We start from the raw sequence: 22,793 nt of genomic DNA, 5'->3' as shown, positions 1-22,793 counted from the left end.
ACATTCACCCCAGTACAGATATCTGGGCCAATATCCATTGTTTATTTTTGCACAATATGCCATTCCAGTTTGAACCCAGCCATATGCAAATCAGTCTTGACCCTGTGCCTCATGGGAACAGTCCAGCCGAACTGCCAGGCCAGGTCCTCCCCAGACAGGGAAACAAACATCCTGGTATCAGTTTCTGGGTTTTACCCTTCATCAGCCAGGCTAGCTTGAATCCAGTGGCACAGTTTGCATTTTTTCTTTTGTATTTTGCAGAATGATTATGGATTCAACCCAGATCTGTCACTGGGGCTGAGTGTTTGAAAAGTTTCAGCACTCCATCCATCATCTCTTTGTGTATGCAAGCTTTCAGAGAACCCATATTGCATTTAGTAGATTTTTTGGGTGGGGTTAGGAGAGGGTGATTTTCTGGTTGTGGTTAGGCATGAGCAATGAATTCTGCTCTACCAATGGAGTTGTAAAAAACCTGGCAAAGCGCATGGAGGTTTTTCTCTTGCATGGCTCCCCAATGTTAAATCGGTGAGCATAAGTGAGAAAAATCATATGTTATACCACCTCCCAGGGTGTCATTTCTCAATGCAGCGCAGTCTTAGCTGTTCGGTGCCGCTAGCATTGAGAAACCTGCCGCTCGCTTTGAGGAAGCTGCCACTGGAGTAGAACATCTACTTGAGCGGAAAAAAGCCCTCTTATGGTGCATGATTTGCCTTTTGTGCTGATGTTAGAGTATGGGACAAACTCCCTGCACAAAAAATCAGCAAGACTTTTTACAGCACTTTCCAGAGTTCAGTATAGCAGAACTTCACCTAGGCCTAGTGGTGAAGCCTCACAGGTGACCTCAACCTGAGCTTAGGTCCCGGTCTATTGCACCTATGGATGCTGTATTGTTTCCTGGTGCTTTTTGACCTAAAAAATTAAAAAATATATGTTTCCATTTTAATCATTTTTGTGTCATTTTACTTAATACATTTTTCTTAATTTTTAGAATTTAGTTGTGAGTTTCTTTTGTTTTGTTTTGTCTTTGTACCTTTTTTGGTACTGCTACCTAATTTTCATATTTCTTCTACATTTAGCCTGGCTTCTCTGTGCCATAACGTGAGGGGGTGAGACCAGAATTATTTAGTATACCTTGGCCTGACAAGACTGTGAACTTCTTACTCAAATAAAGCTCAAACCCCCCATCTAATAACCCACGTCCTTATGCTAATCATCCAAGTTTGAGCAGTCTTACTTGGAGGAGGTTTCCTTGGTAGGGACCCCTTTGTTTCCTGGATTGGTTTGCAGCGCTAAGTCAATCCACAGTGGAGGCCAATCCACCAACCCATTAATCCCACTAATCTGTTTACAGTATACAATCTGCCAACATGTGTTTCATAAAGTGATACACATATTATATTATGGAGACTATGTATGTGGGCACTAACAATGTATGTAGAGAGGTGTATTGCCAGCATCATGAAGGCTCAAGAGCCAGGCAAGGGTCGCACCCTCCTGCTCACTGCAGGGAGCTACTCTACAATAATTATAATTAAATGTACTGAAGAGGTAACAAAGGCCCCCCTAATGAAGGAAGGAAGATTTCCTTCAGCATCTTCTGTTGACATTAGCCACTCACAGACTGTCACAGCAGGCCACCTCAGGGGTCACTCCAGAGGGTTGGAGGCAGTTTATGTGGCAGAAATAGCTAACTGTCTAGTATGCATCAGGGCTCCAACCGAGCCCTCAATCTGTGCTCCTAAAGAACAGAGCAGAGGGCCTATGCATGTTTCTCCATACAGTATGAAAACTGAAAACAAAAACAATTTGAATACCATGGATTTGTTACTATGAGACATTATTTACTTGACTTCATCACTGGCTGCTACTCACCGCTGACTGTTCTTCGCGCTCTTTTCTCATGTTCTCATATTGGGTGTCAGCGTCTTTAATAACGCTGGGATTCTGGGACACGTTTTCATCTGAGGCAAAGAGTGATGGAAGCATTACTGTTGTGTCACATATGCAGAGTATATAGTATGTAATACAGAGAGATAAAAGAAAGGTCATATTATGGACTTTACCTTTGTTTTTGTCCTTCTGTTTCAGACGTCTCTCATAATGAACCGCCATCACTGTCACAATGACTGCAGCACCGAGGAGAACTCCACAGGCCACGCCCACTGTGGTCTGCCAGCAGGAGCCAGGGGTGGGGCAAGGGCTGCCTGGAGGAGGAAGCAGAATGAAAGCCGCCAGTGAGTGTCTTGATTATTTACACTTGGTCTAAGAACATGCAGTGGAGCTGTAACAATTTTGAGAGTGGAGGTGCTGGCCAATCATGTCATTTCAGTAATCCTAGGGCTTGATTGCGAGTTTGACGGTGCGGGAGCAGGGCGGCACATCACTGCGCCGCACTGCCAAATGCGACTGCCGGTCGGCTGCCAGATTACACATTTCCTTGTAGCCTGGAAGGTGGTCCTCTGGCGTTCCCACAGCAATGCCTTTTAAAAAGGCACCGCAAAGGGAATGTCAAAGCCCGTTCCTGCACGGCATGGATTGTGAAGTTCATGCCATGAAGGAAGGGGGTGAATGCACACAGCGAGGCACAGCATGGGCCCCCTGCAAGCATCCCTAGAGCCTGAGGCACCAGGAGGCCCTGGAGGGCCCCATTTGTTCCCTCACCGCCACCCTTTCTAATGCGGTCTCACCACCGTGATTAGGGACACAGTGAGGAAACTTGTAATATGCTTGGCAGGACACAGCAGCACCGCCAAACATAATATTCCATCCTCAAGAATGCCGCACCAGCACCTGGGATCGTGGATTCCTGGCTGCTGCGCCAATCCCTAATGGTCCGACTGCTGTACTCATAATAAGGCGGTTAGACCACTGGTGCGGAGCTCCCCAACTGCCACCGCACCTCCATCGCAAGTTTGACGGTCTTATGGACTGCCACACTCATAATTCGGCCCTTAGGGGTTGTGATAGAAGAGTGTGTGTACTAAAGGGACACACATGAGCAAGAGAATATGGGTATTGCGAAGATTTGAGTGGCACATTTTGAAATACATTTTCATAAATATATGACTAAATTGTCTAGTAAAGTCAGTGGGCCCGATTCACAGAACTAACATAAGACAAAATCCTAAACTTACTACCATTTTGGTATTCACAGAAGGCATTTACTCATTTTGGTATTCACAGAAGGCACTTACTCACTTTGGTATTCACAGAAGTTAGGAGTCCTAACTTTAGGACTCCTAAATGTCTTCTGTGAATACCGAAAGTCCTAAAGTTAGGATTTTTCTCAGTATAGGAGTAGTAAAGTTAGGACTCCTTACTTAGGAGTCCTCCATGGTATCACACACATTTGTTCTCCTTTGTGTATCTCATAAGCACCTCCTGACAGTGAGACAGTCAGCGAAACAGTTCTTTCATCCGGGACCATTTTCTATCCTGCAATAGTAAAATTTCATCTTGGCTGCTTGTCCTCTCAAAATCAAAGCTTTGAGTATTGGATTATTATCAGTATTTAAAATCACCTTAAACATAGACATTATACCTGGTCCAGCAATAGCTCCTTTTACATCCTTACACACATTATTCATCTTCACCCCACACATATGGATTCTCCTTCATCAGCAAGTCTCCTTCTCCAAATATATGTATTTTTTGTATAAAGTGTTAATCCTGAAGTTTATAAGTTGTCTAACCTGATCTGTTGGTAAATATAAGTTTGAGAAGTCCTCACCATCTTTCAACATCAAAACCATTTTGTTCCTGCTAGGAAGAGGAACACAGTCTGTTGTAGTATTATCATTTTCAGTCTCCTATTGGATTATTTTGTGATGACTGCAGCATCCATCATAACCAATCCACAAGCATGGATAATTATGATAATGACTATGGGACACTTAGTAAATCTATAACACACATCATTTAGAAGTAAGTCAATATGTTGCGTAATGGCGGGTTGGACTACATTTCCCAGCATCTACCATGGCCAGGCATTAGTGACCAATCCACATACAAGGATGAAGACAATGTGAAACATATTATACCTATGACACACCCTCAACCCTATAAACTAACGTTGATCCTATTGAAAGAATATCTTACAAAATATCTATTAGTGTCACCTTAAACTACAAGTTCTACAATGACAAGGAAAATACAGGTATTTAGGGCCATTTCAAATTAGTATGAGAAAGGCAGACAAGATACATATCCGAGCAGGTAATGATGACATCAGTGTGTAATTGAATTCTGAAAGAGAGAGAATCACCAATGGTGAATGAGGAAAACTGAAGGAAGCCCGGACACTGCCATCGAATGGAAGAGGGAGACATTGAACGTGGACTAAGCAACTAGACCAGTGTCTTCTTTGTAAAGCAGGTGGGTGTATGAGATCAAGCACAATATACCTACACAAAAGATCAACCAAAGAACGTGCTCAGGCTGCATTATGAGCAAGGTGTTAACAAAAAAAAGGAATATGTTCGCTACTACACATGTCACACCCATGCTACAGGACATTTGACAAACGAGGTCAGAATGTACCAGTGAAGTGCCCATGTGCTAGGAAGAAACAAAGTAAATCCTTTGAAGTGAATGTAACCAACTAACATGTAATTTCAGGAAACATTTATAAAGAAGCAAACCACATTTACATGAGGTCTCTATCCCTGTAGCTACCTTCCAATCATGGATTAGTGACAGCAGTTGAGAACACAAGGTGACTGACAGAGGTTGAAGATGAATGGAATATGAATAGAGTTTGTACCAATAATTGTTTCCCCTTTTTTATCTTTCTTCAAAAATGCACAAACAGGGAACCTTGGGCATGCCTAAGATTTAACTTTATTTGAGGTGTGTTGAACTGGGCTCTTTTTGCCGGGTCATCCCTGAACTTTTTGCCTTCTTCAGTATTTTTTCTGACCTGTTGATGGTGGCTTTATGACACTGGGCACTTTACCACTGCTTATCAGTGCAAAAGTGCAAGTGCTCGCTATTGTAAAATAATGTAATGGATTAGTGATTCCATGATTGGCTTGCAGCGCTGATGGTGCCACCCACAGAAGCAGCTTGTAAAATTTGACTCAGGCCTGCCATTGCAGAGCCTGTGTGCAACCTGGGGCTGCCATGTCGACTTGGCAAGTGCACCAACTTGCCAGTCCCTAAACCTTCCCTTTTCTACATTATAGTCACCCCTAAGGTAGGCCCAAGGTACCCCCATGGGCAGGGTGCATTGTATGTAAAAAGTAGGACATGCCCTGATGTGTGTGGCATCTCCTGATAGTGAATTACAGCCAATTTTTTTTTTCACTATTGCACGTTTACCTGTTAGTATGCCTGAACTCAGAATGATAAAATACATATTTTAGTAAAGTTGGGTAAAACATTCTGTGTTTGAAAATACCACTTTTAGAAAGTAGGTATTTTCTTGCCTAACCTCTGCTAGGTTTGTGTATTCCATGTCTGGTTGGTGAGTGACAGGGGGTGGGGTGGTTCCAGAAGACAGGGTGAGTCAGCACTAGTCTGAATAGACCTTCAGAGACAAAGGATTTGTGTGTATAAAAAGGGGGACCCAGACCCCTGAACTTCCGGGAAATCAAGAGGAACCGTTAACAAGGAGAAGAAAGCGGAGAAGCTGAAGGAGGATTACTGCCCCTGTGCTGTTTGCTGTCTAGGGTTGGCCTGCAGTGGTTAGTTGTTGCCAAGGAAAGGCAAAAAGGACTTTGCTGTTTGCTTTGTCATCTTGAGGAAGATCTCCAAGGGTATGAACTGAGCTTGCCTCGTTTCTGAAGTATCAGGGACACAAAGACTTCACCACCAGCTACCCCTGAATTTCCTTGCTGGGAATTCTAAACTCCAGAGAGGTGCAGGCAACTCTTTAGGACTTCTAGAGACTGTTTGTCACTGGGAACTCAAAGCACAAAGCAACGAGTAGAAGCTTGTCGCCACCGCAGCAGTTGCCATCGCATCGCCGAAGAAGCGAGCAGCCGCCGCAGCTGTTCGCCCTCACATCACCGATGAAGCATGTTGGATCACTGTAGAAGTGTGCCGCCACCACAGAGGTTGCTGTTGCATCACCGGAGAAGCGTTTTTCAAAGCCTGTTGCAGCTCCAAAGATTATTGATTTCGCCGCGCGGCCGTCGGGAGTGCACGCATCGCATCCACGTTGTCGCATCTCATCAAAGACTCAATTTTTTCGCACCGAATCATTGTATCGCATCGAGGAGCCAACTTCTCGCATTGCACCGGATCACAGTAAGAAACCGACACATCACCACCTCGCTGGTAAGGAACCGATGCATCACCTCCCCTGCACTGCAGAGGGAACCGACATATCACCTCCCCCAAAGAAAGGAACCAATGCATTACCTTCCCTGCGACCCTTTTGTTTGTTTTGGTGACGCATCCATGGTACTTTGAGAGTAAAGTGTTGCATTTACCACCTACATTGAACTAAGCTATTTCTACCATTTATAAGTCATATTTTTATTACAGTATTGTGGATCTTTGTTGTTTTGTCTTGTGTTAGGTCCAGTAAAGATTACTTATTTTTCTAAACTGGTGTGGTGTCCTTTTGTAGTGTTTTCACTGTATTACTGTACGTGCTTTACACACTGCCTCTGAGATAAGCCTGTCTGCACGTGCCAAGCTGCCAAGCGGGTAAGCAGGGGTTATTCAGGAGTGCATCCCCCTTTCCCTGACTAGAAACAAGGGTCCCAATGTAGACAAATGTGTATACCATTGCCAACTAGAGCCCCCCATTTCTAACAAGGTGCATAAAAAATATTTATTCAGGCAGTTCAGTATTTCTGATTCCTATCAAATTTTCTTGAGACATACCTGAGCTGCCTTGGAATAGCCCTGAAGAAGATCTCATTGTATTGGAGTCACCCCAACAGAGATCGAAGCAAGTAGGCGTAAACGCGGAGTACCTTGGTGACATTTATATGAGCTTTCAATCAACATAATTCAATCTGACAACAACTTAATTATCGAACACTGAGAATACATCTGTATAGGACAATAATATGTGAACTCTTTTTCAGTATACAAATGCATATTGTGGAATTCATGTACATTTAATATATGTCATGCATCGATTAATTGGGTATGTGGGATCAAATAGGTGTCTGTGATATTTTGTTTGTGTTTCTCAAACAATTGTCCATAATTTACAAATTTGTTTTTTGATCTGTATTTGATGTTTTTTTCAAGTTATATATCAATTATCTCTGGTATTGTTTTAAGGAATGTAATTAACTGTTATCATAAATACGTTTTAGCAACAAGATGAGTACATTCTGCATGTTGCTCTCCAATATGAATCAATTTGTAATGTATGGTGAGTGAGAATGCACCATATTTTAATGCCTATAGGAGAAAGGCACTCAGCTTTTTCTACTGGTCTCATGACTCCTTCAGTGACCATCTGGTCTAATAAAACTTTCACTTTAGTTCTTATGGCCACAGGAATTCTCCTAACACTGTGCCCAAAAGGCAAGGCTCTATTTTGCAATAGAATTGTGTGAACATATTCCTTAGCCAAACCCAGCCTATCCTCAAATACCTTTCCAAATTTCTGAAAAATCTAATCCCTTGATCAGTTGCTCTGATTTTATTATACATTACTAGTTATATTTATGCATCCATCCTAAATTGATTGGTTACTCTAAGACACAGAAAGGGCAATTCACAAAGGTAAACTTACACATGAGTACATCTACACATGTAAGTTTACTCTACTTTTGGCAATTCACCATTTACGGAAGTAAATTGGCTGCAAAGTGAAGAATTACAAGTCTAAGCGCCAAACATTCAGGGGGTTGAGCCAAATTTAAAAGTATAAGCTTACTATTACAACCTAACTTTATACAAGAAGGATGAGGTTTCTGTCTGCCACTGGGGTGGAAATCCATCTTTGGTGTTGTATAGGAAAAGTTTTTTAAACTATTCTAATGTTAAATGTTAATGATAATGGAAGTTGTATATTATTTTAAATGTAGAATAATCAGGGCCACTGGAATTATGTGGCTGCAGAGGTACAAATCATGTGGCAGGGTTGAGTAAACTATGCGGCAAGAAAAGGCAACATTAAGCAGCACATTTTGTCATAGTGGTACTTCGTTTTCTCATAATTGTTAAACTTAGTAACACTCTGTGGCCATTGCTTACACCTCATTGGTTACAGTTTAACACCCAAATATAGCAATAGAACAACAGAAAGGTGATCAGCCCAGCTTTGTAAAGGGCCTCCTTCCACTGAGTGGTAACATGTGCTGTCGCGTTTTTGGTAACTTTTGAACCATTTGAAATAGAAACAAAATAGTGTTTTGTTAAAATCTCCAGTGTGTGGCTGATGATGCCTTATGTGGCAAATGCGGCACATCTATAATTATGTGAAAACTGCCATGGCCGCACAATCGTGTACCTGTGACCCTGAGAATGTTATAAAGAAAATATTACAGTATTAATAAGCTAAAGTCACAAATGTAATTATTTTGAAAATATTGAAAATCAATATATTTGTTTAAAGATTAAATTAAAAAAACGCTAAAGTAATATCTGCATTATTTTTTAGGGGAAGTTGTTGCAGTTCCAGTGGTTGGCCATGTGTGGTGATGAACTTTACACCAGCTGTGAGCTGTGTTAGGTTTGTTATTTCCATCCCTGCAACGCACTCGTTTCATGCTATATTAGGTCAGCAGTGTGTGGCTAAATAGATGCCATTTGTATTCACGGGGTGCAACCCATAGAGTTATACCCCTAATGTGCAGCCTTCAGTTAGTGAGCATGACTCCATTTTGCATTTTATACCTCATAAAAGGCTGATTAGACTGTGCCTGAACTAGGCCGTATTACTCGTATTGCTTGCCTCAGCAGAACACTGTATTTCCTTATTATTTTCTCTTCTGTCAAGGCTGTTTCTCGACTTGTTAAAGAATAGGCTATTCTGCCCTCGTAGTTTCTGCTCCCACATTAGGAGATGCTGAGACCCAGCACCGTAGCCTTGAATCCCTAATAACATGTACCCGTCTGGTTAGCTCAACCTACTGTTCGTCTTTGTTCATGTTTGGCCCAGGCCGATAGTTTCCATTGTGGACGTGGTTGGAGGCTTCTCGAGAGGAATGATTACTCACTGCAGGTTGTCGGGACGCCAGTCCCTCGGCAGACATCTTAAGGGACAGGTTAAGATGGTATTGCTAATAAAGATGTAAGTTTGTATTCTCTACTGTCTGACTGACTCTTCATTTTTGGGAAGGCAATAGCAGGTGGTTGTAAGTAACCCGGGTGGCCCCTAAGGGCCACTTCCTTCAGCTGGAGTACACTTAGAACTGTAATGGGTCTCCTTTGGCTGCAATAACTGTAGAAGAGCAGTATGAGAATAGAAAGAGGCCTATGTTTTTGTGGAGAAGTGCATGCCCCTCCCTAAATCCCTCCCTCACCTTATCTAACCTCCTCCTTAGTCCTCTCTTAAACCTTCCTCTCTTTTAATAAGTGTACCCTATTTTCTATCCACTCCTAGCTGTCTCTCCCAAATTTACTGTGGGAATCTCCACAATTAGGGTAGAGATCTCCTCACAGATAAGATAGAAAAGGTGGTGACATCCCCATGTAGGTATATTACTGCCAGTTTGAAGCATGTTGGAAGTGCTCTTGTAGTAGTACTAAATGTACTACAACTTACAGATCTGAATACCATGCATAGAGTTTCTCTATCACTACTCAGTCCTAAAACTGTCTTGCACAAGTAATAGGTCCATATCTGTCTCCATAGTGTACCCATTATAACACTTGTCCCTCTCAGTGTAGTGAAGCACCAGAGAAGGTGAGGTTGTCTGTAAGATAAGCAAGATCATGTAGCTAATCTAAGCAAGTCCTATCAATGAGGGTTGGTAAAGTGCAACTACTCACCCGTGAGGGTCTCAAGGTGCTGGGGGATGGCTCAGTTGTGTGCTGGTGTCACCCTAGGGCCAGGTCTTGAGGTCTTCCCTTTAACTGGGTCAATGTGGGAGATTGCCGGAGATGGAGGGGGGTGGTGTTCTAGGCTTTGGCTGTGAGGTTGGAGAAGACCTTTCCTATTCTTCTTGTCCTGCTTATACATGTGAATGTGGCCAGTGAGAGCTGGGCTGATCTGAAGTGTCTTTTGGGTGCGTGGAAGAAGATGCAGGTGTTCAGGTATGCATGTCCGATGTTGTGAAGGGCCTTATATGCATGGGTGAGGAGTTTGAAGGTTATTCTTCTTTTGACTGGAAGCCATTGGAAATCACGGAGGTGTTGGATGATGTGACTGCAAATGGGGAGGCAGAGGATCAGTATGGCTGTGGCGTTCTGGACAGTCTGGAGTTGGTGAAGGAGTTTCTTGTTGATTCTGGCGTAGACAGCATTGCCGTAGTCCAGTCTGATGCTGATAAATGTATGCGTGACAGTTTTTCAGGATTTGGTTGTGATCCATCAAAAGGTCTTTCAAAGCATGTGGAGGCTATTGAAGCAGGTGAAGGAGACAGCATTGATCTGGCGGTTCATTGTGAGTGATGAGTCTAGTACGATGCCGAGGTTTTGTGCTTGGTCCATCAGGGTCGGGGGATTTCCAATGGCAGAGGGCCACTAACAGTCATTCCATGCAGAAGAGGTAGTGCCAAGGATGAGGAATTCTGTCTTTTATGAGTTCAGTCTCAGGCAGCTGTTCTTCATCCAGGTAGCAACAGCTTTCATTGTTTCTTGCCGGTCGTGTCTGGTGATATTGGGTACATTGGGAAGGGAGAGGATCAGCTGGGTGTCGTCGGCATATGAGAAGATATTGAACCCATCATTCCTGATCATGGTTGCATGGGGAGCATGTAGATGTTGAAGAGGGTGAGGCTGAGAGAGGAGCCCTTGGGTAGGTTTCTGTCAGTACTGAGAGGTAGGGAGGGAGGCTGACCAACTGAGTTCTGCCGGTGAGTAAGGAGCAGATCCAGTCGAAGGCCTTGACGCAGATGCTGGTATCATGGAGTCTTTGGCTAGGGTGTGGTGGGAGACGGTGTTGAATGCAGCCAAGAGGTCCAGGAGGATGAGTGCTGCCATTTTGCCGTGATCGAGGAGGTAGCCGATGTTGTCGGTGGCGGTGAGGCTTTGGAATGGAATGGGGGAGGCGGGCGCTCTGGGTTCTGCAGGAGAGGAAGGAGGTCGTTCCATCCAGAGCTTTGTCTCGGATTTCTGCATTGTGGAGGCGTATGCATAGGCAGACCGTGTCAAAGGCCGCTGAGAGGTCCAGGAGGATGATAACTGCGGTTTCACCATTGTCCAGCAGGGTCCTGAAGTCATCGGTGGCGGCGATGAGGGCAGTTTTGGTACTGTGGTTGCTGTGGAACCTTGACTGGGATGGGTCCAGGATGTAGTTCTCCGCGAGGTAGCAGGTCAGTTGTCTGTTGACGATCTTCTCGATGATCTTCGCCGGGAATGGGAGCAGGGAGATGGGCCGGAAGTCCATGAGGCTTCTCAGATCCGCCTTGGGTTTCTTGAGTAAGGCGTTGATCTCTGCGTGCATCCAGCCCTCCGCAAAGGTCGCAGTCTCGAAGGAGATGTTGATGACTTTGCAGAGATGGGGTGCAATGGTGGCACTAGCTTGGTTGAAGATGTGGTGTGGGCACGGGTCTGACGGAGAGCCGGTGTGGATGGTGTTCATGATTTTGATGGTATAGTTTTTGTTCATGTTGGTCCAGGTGAGCATGGGGTCGATGCGGATGGTGGCCGGGGGGTCCGAGGTGTCGTTGGCTATCAAGGCGGCCAGGTTGTTCAAACTGTTGTGGATATCTGAGATCTTGCGGTGGAAGAAGGTGGCAAGGGGGTCGCACAGGTCTTGCGATGGTGGGATGTCATTGGCGTTGGAGCTGGGATCGGGGAGTTCCTTCACGATGTTGAAGAGCTCTTTGCTGTTGTTTGGGTTGTTGTCGAGGCGGTCCTTGAAGGAGGCCCTTTTGGTGGTTCTGATGAGGTAATGGTGCCTGCGGATGGCATTCTTGTTGGCCTCATGGCTGTCATGTGTCTGTACGCGCTGCTATTTTTTCTCTAGTTTCTGGCAGATTTGCTTGGAGGCCTGGAGGTCTGCGGTGAACCAGCAGGCTTTCTTGTCAATGTGTCTGTTGGAGTGTTTCTTGATCGTGGCAAGAGTTTTGGTACAATCGTCGATCCATTGCCTGAAGTCGCTGGCGGTGCTGTCGGTGTCGGTAGGGTCGGCGGGTGGGCTCCGGGTGAGGGTGGTGTTAAGCTGGACATCAGTGACTTTGCTCTAGCTGTGGCAGCATATCTGTTGAGTGCAGTGGTGCGTTGGGGGTTTCCAGAAGGTGAAGTGGATGCTGCGATGGTCAGTCCAGTGGAGTTTGGTGTTGTGACTGAAAGAAATGTGGGAGCTTGCGGATAAGATGGGGTCGAGCGTGTGGCAGCAGAGTGGGTGGGCGTTGTGATGAGATGTCTGAGTCCAAGGTTAACGAGGTTGTCGATCAGGGTGGTGAAGTTGGTGCGGTTGGTATTCTAGAGGTGGAAGTTCAGGTCTCCAGGCAGGATGTAGTCTGTGGAGGCCAGTTCGTGCATGCTGACGAAGTTGGCGATGGAGTCACTGAACTGAGGCCAGGGTCCGGGGGTCTGTAAACAAGCATTCCTTTGAGGGTGGTGTTGGGGTCCATGTGGATCTGGAAGTGCAGGTGTTCGGCGGTGCTGAGGGTGTCGTCGGTACTGGTAGAAACCCTGAGGGTGTTCTTGTGGACTATAGCGATTCCACCTCCTACTCCGTTGGTGCATTCCCTGCGGGTGATCTTGTAGCCGTCCAGGATGGCTATGGTGATGTCGGGCACAGAGGAGGCGTTCATCTAAGTCTCTGTCAGGAAGGTGACATCTGGGGTGGAGGTGTCGATCAGATCCGAGAGTTCGACGGCGTGTTTGCGTGCGGAGCGGGTGTTGAGTGGGATGTATCTGAGTTGGTTGCATCCATTCTCGGCGGATGGTTTGGTGGCTCGGAGGCTGGTAAAGCTGCAGTTCTGGCAGGAGAAGGGTCCTTGGGTGTGCTTCGGGGCGGCCAGGAAGAAGGTGTGTGATCGTCCGGTGTTGAGTGCCTGGAGGGTGCTTGTATCATAGGGGCGTTGTTCGTTGTGGCGGTCGCGGGGACCAGGGGTCAGGCACTAGGCATGGCCCAGGTGCGGACAGGTGCAGACGGGCTTGCCTTAGGCACAGCGGCTGCCTTAAGAAGGGGAGGTGGGAGGGAGAAGCAGCTGGGAGGGTGAGAGGGACGAATTGGTGTGCGGTGGCGGGGCTGCAGGGGACCTAGCGATGGGAAGGGAGAGCGGAGACAGGCGGAAACAACGCAGGGCACAATACTGGCTAAAAATGGAAAAAGAACAATACAACAAAATCAAGCAGAAGGGGACAAAACTAAATTACACTGGCAATGAAGGTACAGAAGAAAAAACAGAAGGCAGACAGTAATAGGGGCACAGGGGGCAAAACGAAATTACACTGGCAACAAAGGTACAGAAGAAAAAACAGAAGGCAGGCAGTCAATCATAAGGGGCACACAGAAACTTATGGCTACCCACTGGCCATCAGGGATGAGGCGCAGGTGGTAGCCTGCAGGTGGGGGAGGGCCTCGAACTCGAAGCAACAGCGATGGTAGGGAGCAAGGTACACAGGCACAACAGGTGGTGCTGTGCAGCATGGGGAGTGACATGTCTGAGTCAGGGTCAAGGGTCGCTCCCCCATAAAGCCATTCCACCCCAAGCTGTATAATGTCACTGCCGGGTAGTGGAGGGTGGCTCCGACTGTGCTAAATTCACATCTTCAATTTCAGAAGTGGTCTATTTATTCCTGGACTACTTACCAATTGCAGTTATAAAGACAGAAGCCTCCACAGACAGGCCGGTGACTGTGTTCTCAGCCACACATGTGTAGTTCCCATCATCTTGTGAAGACACCTTCTCAATGGTGTATGTGCTACCAGGTCTCTTTAGATCAGTACCATTGAGAAGCCACTGGAACCCTGGTCCCGGGAAGGAGTCCGCAGTGCAGGATACAGAGAGTTTTGTCCCCACTTGTAACCACTGAGAACCTGGTGGATCAATCTTCACGTCCTCCGGTCCATCTGTAATGGCACAGAGAGAGGGTCTGTGAGCTCTGAGTGTCTTTACCAGAGAAAGGGATGGGAGACAGGAGAGAGACAACCCTGGGGTTACTTACAGGCGATAGTAAGAGTCTGGGGGTCACTGGTGCTGCTGCTGACGGAGTTCAGGGCCTGGCACTGGTAGATCCACGAATCCCCCCGGGATATGTTGAACATGGTAAGAGTTCTGTTGTTTGGAGACTGAATTATATTTCCAGGTAGAGCCGAAGTGCTATTAAAGTGCCAGAGGATTGTGATAGCCGCGGTCGAGGTGTCACAGGCTATCTCTGCAGGACCTTGGTTCTCCACTAGCTGTGAGCTGATATATTTCACTGTGGGTTTAGTCACCGGCTCTGCAACCAGAATAAAGAGACAGGATTATATTGTGAGAAGTGTACTATGCATCTCCTTTAGGATAGATCAGGAAAAGGAATTGTGAAGGTCAATAGAAAGACAACACTTCCCAGGGATTTCCCCCAATCTCACATAGGTCCAGCGCTTTATTAAATGGATTCAATTATATATTATGGGTGCCTTAATCCGAAGAGACGTTTCCTGTCCTTGTTGGAAACAGGAATGAGCCTTAGGTGAATGACACTAAAGCCTCATTAAAGCCCTGCTCTCACATCTCTTGCTACCTGGCCCAAACTAATGCATATATTGAGAGACAGAGGGACCCAGGATTTCAAACACCCCTTCCAAGAGTGAACCCACCATTCACTGATCATAGCCCAGGTAAAGCTGCTTTGCTGCGCACCGTAACAGTTTGTCCTCGAAGACTGGCATAAGGACATCAGACCATTAACAGCACAATAACACCCTCAAGCCTGACATTACAGCTCTAACCAAGCATTCTCCAGGAGCATGTTGTGCTGCCTTTAATCAAAACACTTTACTCAAGGGCATAAACAACTAGACAGTATGAGGAGAAGAAGTAAACTGAGTGTGGTCGTCACACAATTCAGCAGAAATCAAGGCAGAGCCTCGCTTGACCAGTGAAAGAAGTTTAATCCATGAGAAACAGATCTCACCCTGGCATTGGGGGTCTGGAAGGAACTAAATGGAAGTCCCTTCAGACCTCTGGATGATGGATGGAGTATGGTGGAACAGTGGATTCTCAGTCATAAGACACCACTGGGAATTTGAAGGGGACAGGATGGTAAAATGAAAGAAAGTGAAGATAGGCAGCTTTAACATAAGAAGATATTGGCCCATATGTATATATAGCTGTATGTACCAAGCACATCTTGAAAAAAGATAGGGTGCCATGTCAACAGTATAAGGGGAGTGTCTGAACTGCCTCTAAAAACTGTGGGGTCTTGCCCACTTTTTAAGAAAAATATTATGTAAAATCAATGGTTTTGCTAACCACTTCACATTTTCTGTGTGTGTGTCTAGTGTTTATACCTATTGTCTGTCTGTGTTTTTGTCTTCCTACCAATGACATGCTGGCATAACCGCTACAGGTTAAGAAAACACCTAGAAAATCAGGTGATCTCTTTCTATGTCATAGCATGACACCCATGCAGTCACTGTACCTTTTTCATCGTTGCACTATCTTATTGCAGTAGCATAATTTATATTTAGGTCCTGATGAAGGCAATGGACACATTTGTCATACATTTTTGCTGAAACATGTCGACCACCTTTTCCATCGAGGTAGGTATTTGTTAAGACTACCTTTGCTGCTTTTTTAACATTGGAGGAGTGAGCAGAACACAGAATAAAATTTCATATTGCTCCCTCACCCAATTTTATTTCCACCACTATTCACTATTTCTTCTCACATGCACTGCAAATCAGTCACACATTTACTCACAAGCTAGTACCATCTATACTTAGACCATACTGGTTACTACCAGGTTCATTGGAAGTAATTAGATCCGAGCTTCCATATGTACAGGTAGTTTTCCAAGAGGTTGGTCTTCAAGGAATCCCAAATGATGAAGGGCCGTTCCATGTGGTGACTGATGGGTATCCTTTTAGATCACATTGAGATCAGGGTACTTTTCAGTTTTCTTGTTTTCCACTGTTTTTAGGCAGGATGCCACAGGACGGCTAGGTTGAATGTGACACATGTAGACTTTCATTTATAGACCCATTGATACTTTTGTGTTTTGTTGTCCTCTGCCCACCTTAGTGAAGTGTAAGCTGCTTTTAGAATCAGGACAGAATCAATATAAAAAATGTATTATTTGTTTTATTAAATGTTTAGAAGCCGCGTGGCATTAGGAGAGCCAGTATGGGAGTTACTGACAGTCAAGGCATTGGGGGGGATTTTTTACAAGGGGATTGCGTCACAGGAACGCCGATTTTACCGACATTCCTGTTCTATATTTGCAAAGTGGCGATAAGCAATTTTTTTGGCATCATACCGTTTTGTGAACCCTTTCACATAGTTTTGTGTGTGAAAGGGGAATGCAATGGGTGTTGCTGTGGATGTTCCACTGCAACACTCATTACTTTTTGACTCTTCCCCAGATTTACAAGGACATATACATCTGAGGGAGCGCCATGCAATAGCAGGAGTTAGAATGGTGTGAGGAGAAATACCTTTATTTTTCCTCGTTTCTGGTTTTTCTTTGTGTGCTGCATTCTGCACCACACACAGAAAGGGCAACATGCCATAAATGATTGTTGATGTATAGAAAGGCGTCTCTTCCTGCATATGAACAAACATTAAATAATGGCAATTTTCTAACTCAATGTGTGCTGCAGAATGCCCCACACATTGAAGTAACTAACCACCATTATGGATTGTTTATGTGCAGGAAGGTAGCCCTTCGTGCACATAAACAATCATTCCATACAACGCAGGCACACTTGCACTATGGCGCAAGGGTGTCTGTGTTGGCCCTAGGCAGCTATTTTAAGATCTAGCACTAGGGAAAACACAGGAATGCACAGTATTGTTGTAAAAGGAGCACATCCCTGCATTTTGGAAATGGTGGAGAGTAACACTGCAAAACTTGCTGCAGCCCCATGTTCTGCCATTTCCTCGTATATATGGGTTACAAGAGTATGCAGTTTTAATATGGAGTATTTGAGGATTGACAAACAATGACTTGACTTCTGATCCAAACCTGATGTGAAAGCTTGCATGTAGGACTCAGAGGAGTATTCAATGTTATTCTGAAGAAGAGGTGGTGGGGTCTATTGTAGAAGCTCACGGGGAGCCCCCATAAACTGTGAGAAACTTCACCTCTTTCCTGCTGCAGTGTCTAGGGAGATCTTCTGCATGCCTGGGTTGTGTGAGTACAGACAGTGTCTAGGGAGATCTGCTGCATGCCTGGGTTGTGTGAGTGCAGACAGTGTCTAGGGAGATCTGCTGTATGCCAAGGTTGTGTGAGTGCAGACAGTGTATAGGGAGATTTGCTGCATGCCTGGGCTGTGTGAGTACAGACAGTGTCTAGGGAGGTCTGCTGCATGCCACGGTTGTGTGAGTGCAGGCAGTGTCTAGAGAGGTCTGCTGCATGCCTGAGTTGTGTGAGTGCAGACAGTGTCTTGGGAGGTCTGCTGCAGGCTAGAGTTGTGTGAGTGCAGACAGTGTCTAGTGAGGTCTGCTGCATGCCAGGGTTGTGTGAGTGCGGACAGTGTCTAGGGAGATCCGCTGCATGCCTGGGTTGTGTGAGTACAGACAGTGTCTAGGGAGGTCTGCTGCATGCCAGGGTTGTGTGAGTGCAGACAGTGTCTAGGGAGGTCTGCTGCATGCCTGAGTTGTGTGAGCACAGACAGTGTCTAGGGAGATCTGCTGCATGCCCGGGTTGTGTGAGTGCAGACAGTGTCTAGGAAGGTCAGCTGCATGCCAATGTTGTGTGAGTGCAGACAGTGTCTAGGGAGATCTGCTGCATGCCAGGGTTGTGTGAGTGCAGACAGTGTCTCAGGAGTTCTGCTGCATGCCTGAGTTGTGTGAGTGCAGACAGTGTCTAGGGAGGTCAGCTGCATGCCAATGTTGTGTGAGTGCAGACAGTGTCTAGGGAGATCTGCTGCATGCCAGGGTTGTGTGAGTGCAGACAGTGTCTCAGGAGTTCTGCTGCATGCCAGGGTTGTGCGAGTGTAGACAGTGTCTAGGGAGGTCTGCTGCATGCCTGAGTTGTGTGAGTGCAGACAGTGTCTAGGGAGGTCTGCTGAATGCCAGGGTTATGTGAGTGCAGACAATGCGCAAGGAGGCTGTGCTGTTTGATTCTAAGGAGCTTTGGGCCCACCATGTGACAGGTTTGTGGGATAAGAAGAGGGTCCTGAAGTTGACTCGTGCATTAATGATGAGTTAGTTCATAAGTGTAGTGTTTTCACGGAGGTGGTGGCAGGGAGATAGAGAGAGAAGAACCTGGGGATGTTGTGACTCTCTTGAAAACAGTAAGTGGACAAGTATTGTGTGGTAACAGAGAAGACGGTTAAAGGGTTGTGTCAGTGGAGTCAGTCTACAAATTCCTCATGATGTTCACTAAAATTACCCTGGAGCTCAGAGATGGATGGGCCATTCCTTTCATTTTTGTATTTCCCAAATAATCTGAAAGGCTGGTGGACATATTTTATTGTTAAGTCAGATGTACATTCCAAATGTGTAAGACCAATGACTAGATGAAAATATTTGTTTATGTTTCTCTTTTTGTGATCTGAGTGGTCCTTTGCACTGTACTGCACATGCTTAGGTCTTTCAGGAGCATGTAAATGATGTGTACATGGGCTTACTGGGGAGTTACCACATATATTTGTGAAGAGTGTTGGGTTGTGGGTTTGGTAGGGATATAGGGCGGGAACTACGTTAATTTTATTTAAGTTAATAATAAATTATTTTAATTATCTAGTACATTTTTTGTTAAAATACGTTTAGGAGTGTGTTGTCCGTTTTGTGGTGGCACATTTTGGACAGTAAATATATCATAACTGAATCATAATTAATATGTAATTAATGATAATTAGTTTATTGAAAAATATTTATGTTAACAGTGCAAATAATTAGTTTTTTACAGTTAAGTTCTTGGTGCGGGTGGTGAGTTTTGAAGGGGCACAGGGTGGGAAGTAACTAAAATAAAATTATTTAATACATTGTTTGCAAATACATTATTTTTAAATACAATTATTTATTTAAATCATTTTTTTAATTCTTTTTATTTATATAGCTCATAGTACCATATTTAAATCATTTTTTAAATGTTAATTATAATAATATTTGTAGTTATTTATGAAATGTATTTAACATTGTCATATGAATGTATTTTATTTATATATTTTTGTTTGTTTACAATTTTTTGCAATTATTTCATTGTGTTGCAGAGAATTTGTTTGTTTCTAATGTTCAATTGACTGGGGAGGGAATAGTACATTTTACCCCGCCGCAATCCAACACTTTCCCTACTATTTCAAAGACAGGAGTAGGAATAGTAAATTGTATCCCTCAGCAATCCAACACTTTCCCATCTGTTCCATTGACTGAAGTGGTAATACTAAACGTTACCCCTCCGCAATCCAACACCATTTCTGCTGTTGAAGTTATTGGAGTTGAAATGGTAAATGTTACCCCTCCTTCATCTAGCAGTTTCTCTACTGTTGCATTGACTCGAGTGGGAATAGTAAATTGGACCCCTCCGCAATACAAAATTACCCCACTGTTGCAATGAATATAGAGGGAATAGTAAATTTGACCCGTCCATTATCAAACACTTTCCCTACTGTTGCACACATTGGAGTGTAAAAAGTTTTTCCATTCCAACATTTTCCCTACTGCTGTCTTAACTGGTGTGGGAATAGCACATCGTACCCGTTTGTTGTAATAGTTTCCCTAATGTTGCATTTGAAGTGGGAGTAGTAAATTGTTTACATCTTTAGTAGTGCAATTTGCTTACTTTTGAATAAAAGATTGTGGGAATAGTATATGTTTCAAATGTAAAATTATATAATGTATTTTATATTGACACAATATATATTATTATATTTTTTGCTTGTTTAAAATTATAATATATATAATTATTAATGTTTTGATGTGTAAAATATTTGAAAGTGTAAGAAATGTATGTTGCTTACTTTTTTAATTTTATCTTAAATCCTGAGAGAGGTGGCTCAGGTGTTCCCCATCCAAGTGAGGAAGGGGAGGGTTGTGATGGCCCAGATAGGACCCAGAGTAGTGGGAAGAGTATAGGGTCTTATATCCTGTCTCAGAGGAGAAGGTATGGGAGTGGGCTGTGTGCCAAGATGCCTAAAAGCCAGTCTGAAGGCCTGGTTGGTTCCATGAAGGAACACCAGGAGGGGGGCCTAGTTTGTACCGGGTGCCCATTCCCTGTGGGGATCCCAAGCTGTCAATTGAGCTGAGGGAAAGCCCATCCCAGTCTCCTGTCCATCCACCGGGTACAGTCCAAGGGCTGGCGGGTCAGTGTCAGGAGGCCATCCCTTACCTGACACGAAGGAGAGTGGACAAAGGGTGCCAGGCACCTGGGGCTACTGACCCCCACTCACTGATGCCACAGAGGTTTGAGAAGTGAACCCAGAGAGGCATAAGGCCTGGGTCTCATCTCTGACAACTGTCAGTAGCCACTGTGGCTTGCTGTCCTGTTGGACAGAGTGGGTCCTGTTGTGGGGGAGGGACAGGATCACAACCCGGGGGTGGACTGGGACACACAATTGTGTTGTCCATGTGGGTACTGTCTGCCTGTTGGGACACACCTGTGAGTAAACTATAGATGGTGTCCACAGGTGAGAAGGGTTCTTCATGGATTATCTTAGTGGGCCCTGAGAGTATGGACAGAGGGATCCAACTGGGTTCAGAAAGGCGTAGAACAGAATGTGCTGTTGTGGGCCAGGTCTAGGTTCTATCGCCTCAACCGCCTCAACCAGGGAAGCAATCAAGGGATTGATTAGTCTACCCTGGCTTTAGGCTGGAAGGGGGTTGTGTTAGACCTGGCTTTTAGCACAGGTTTATCCCCTAATTTATTGCTTTGTGGAGTTTTGTTTCTAACCTGTTTTTGTTGCTCTTATGACTCTGGGCACTTTACCTCTGCTGATCGGTGCTAAAGTGCATATGTTCTCCCTATAAATTGTATGTACAGATTGGTGTTTCAATAATTGGCTGATTTGATTTACTTGTCAGTCTCTAGTACAGTGCACTGTGTTCCCAGGGCATGCAAATCAAATGCTGCTGGTGGGCCTGCACCCACGTAAGCAGCCTGTAAATGTAACTCAGGCCGGCCACTACAGAGCCTTTGAGCAGTTTGGTACTGCCATGTTGACTTGGAAAGTGCACCCACTTAAAAAGTTCTTATTACAGCGAGAACTGTACTGGATGCACAAACTTAATGCCCTACACCCGAAAGGGCTCAATGAGAGACTTGAATATAGTTTTTTTCTATAACTCATCACAGAGTTTCAACCCTGACATGATTTCTCCCTGTCCCTGTGTCTTAAGCAGTTGCTTTCATCTCAGTATCTATCTCTTTCATTATTTTTCTGATCTTGACTTGCCGGTTTTATTATTTGTAACATGTTTTCCCAACCCGCTTTCATTCACATAAGATTTTTTTTCTGTGTCCTTAGTTTCACATTTACACACTCTCTTTTTTTCATGTATTCATCTTTATTTTTATTTCTATTTCCATCCTACATTCCATTTCCTGCTTTCAACCTGTATTCTATTACCTGTCTTTTCTCTTTCTTTCTCTGTTCATTAGTTTCCTCGCTTAGACCATTGCACTTTACTCAGGGACCACTTGTGCGCAGCCCTTCCTTTAGTTTTAGTTTCTCACATTCGAGATCATGAGTGTAGTCCTCTCTCTATTTTAGTTCCCTGTTTATTTTCCTTGCGTCTTCCGAGTCTTGCAAGAACACGCTGATCGTACGCACATAGAGCTGGTCATTCTTTCGTACTCCAGTACGCCACTATTGCTTCACGTTACGGTAAGCGCTGTCAACTAGCTTCCAATACACCACGTGTCTTATTTATTTTTGTTGCATCACCTTTACCGGCACCGAGTGATTTTCGGCACCTTATAGCACGACATTTTATTTCCATTCACAATGGCCTCACTCTCGACCACGCATTTAGCCGCACTTTATTTTAGGACCTTTCCTCACTCTCTATTCCCCTCGGTTCCCTCAGGACGCAGTTATCATGATTATTCACCGAATTTATCCACTCGTCTTTCCATCGTTCTCACAGGCACCTGGTGTCTCTAATGATTTTCATCGCCACTCTCTGCATTTTCACCAGTTCCTGTCACCCTTGTAATCACCAGACTTGCGAGGAAGTTCACAAGCACCACTCCATTTTAAGTTTATCTTTCATTAACATTTCCAGTTGGTTCCTCAGCCACTTTTTGACTTCATCACGTGCTTTTAAAACCACCCATGTGGCCCGTTTACTTTTCCGCACATATTAAAGTATGAGCCACCATTTAACTTATGACTTGATGCATTCCCTCCCTCCCGGGTCAGCAATACACGGATTTTCGTTTGTTTTTCTTGCAGGACTTACCCCTGAAGAAGAGCTGTGCTCGAAATGCATAGGGAATATAAGTCATAATGTAACTTTGCAATAATGATGGACAATTGAAAATAATTCCTATTGATGTCTTATACCAGATTGACACGGCTTGGATGTTTGGTCATATGATGCAATATGATGTAAACCAACGATTGAATTAAATATTGACATCAAATTAGAGAAAAAAAGTTTCCATTT

At 44.5% G+C, this 22,793-nt stretch overlaps 1 pseudogene; it reads right to left on the bottom strand.

Moving 5' to 3' along the window:
- LOC147706609 (cell adhesion molecule CEACAM6-like) overlaps nt 1-22,793 on the bottom strand; it is a 236,267-nt pseudogene that overhangs the window by 60,672 nt on the left and 152,802 nt on the right.

Source organism: Lissotriton vulgaris, chromosome 7 (assembly GCF_964263255.1).
Source record: "Lissotriton vulgaris chromosome 7, aLisVul1.2, whole genome shotgun sequence".
NCBI lineage: Eukaryota > Metazoa > Chordata > Amphibia > Caudata > Salamandridae > Lissotriton > Lissotriton vulgaris.
Note: the sequence above shows the minus strand (reverse complement) of the source record. Positions and strands in the feature narration are given on the sequence as shown.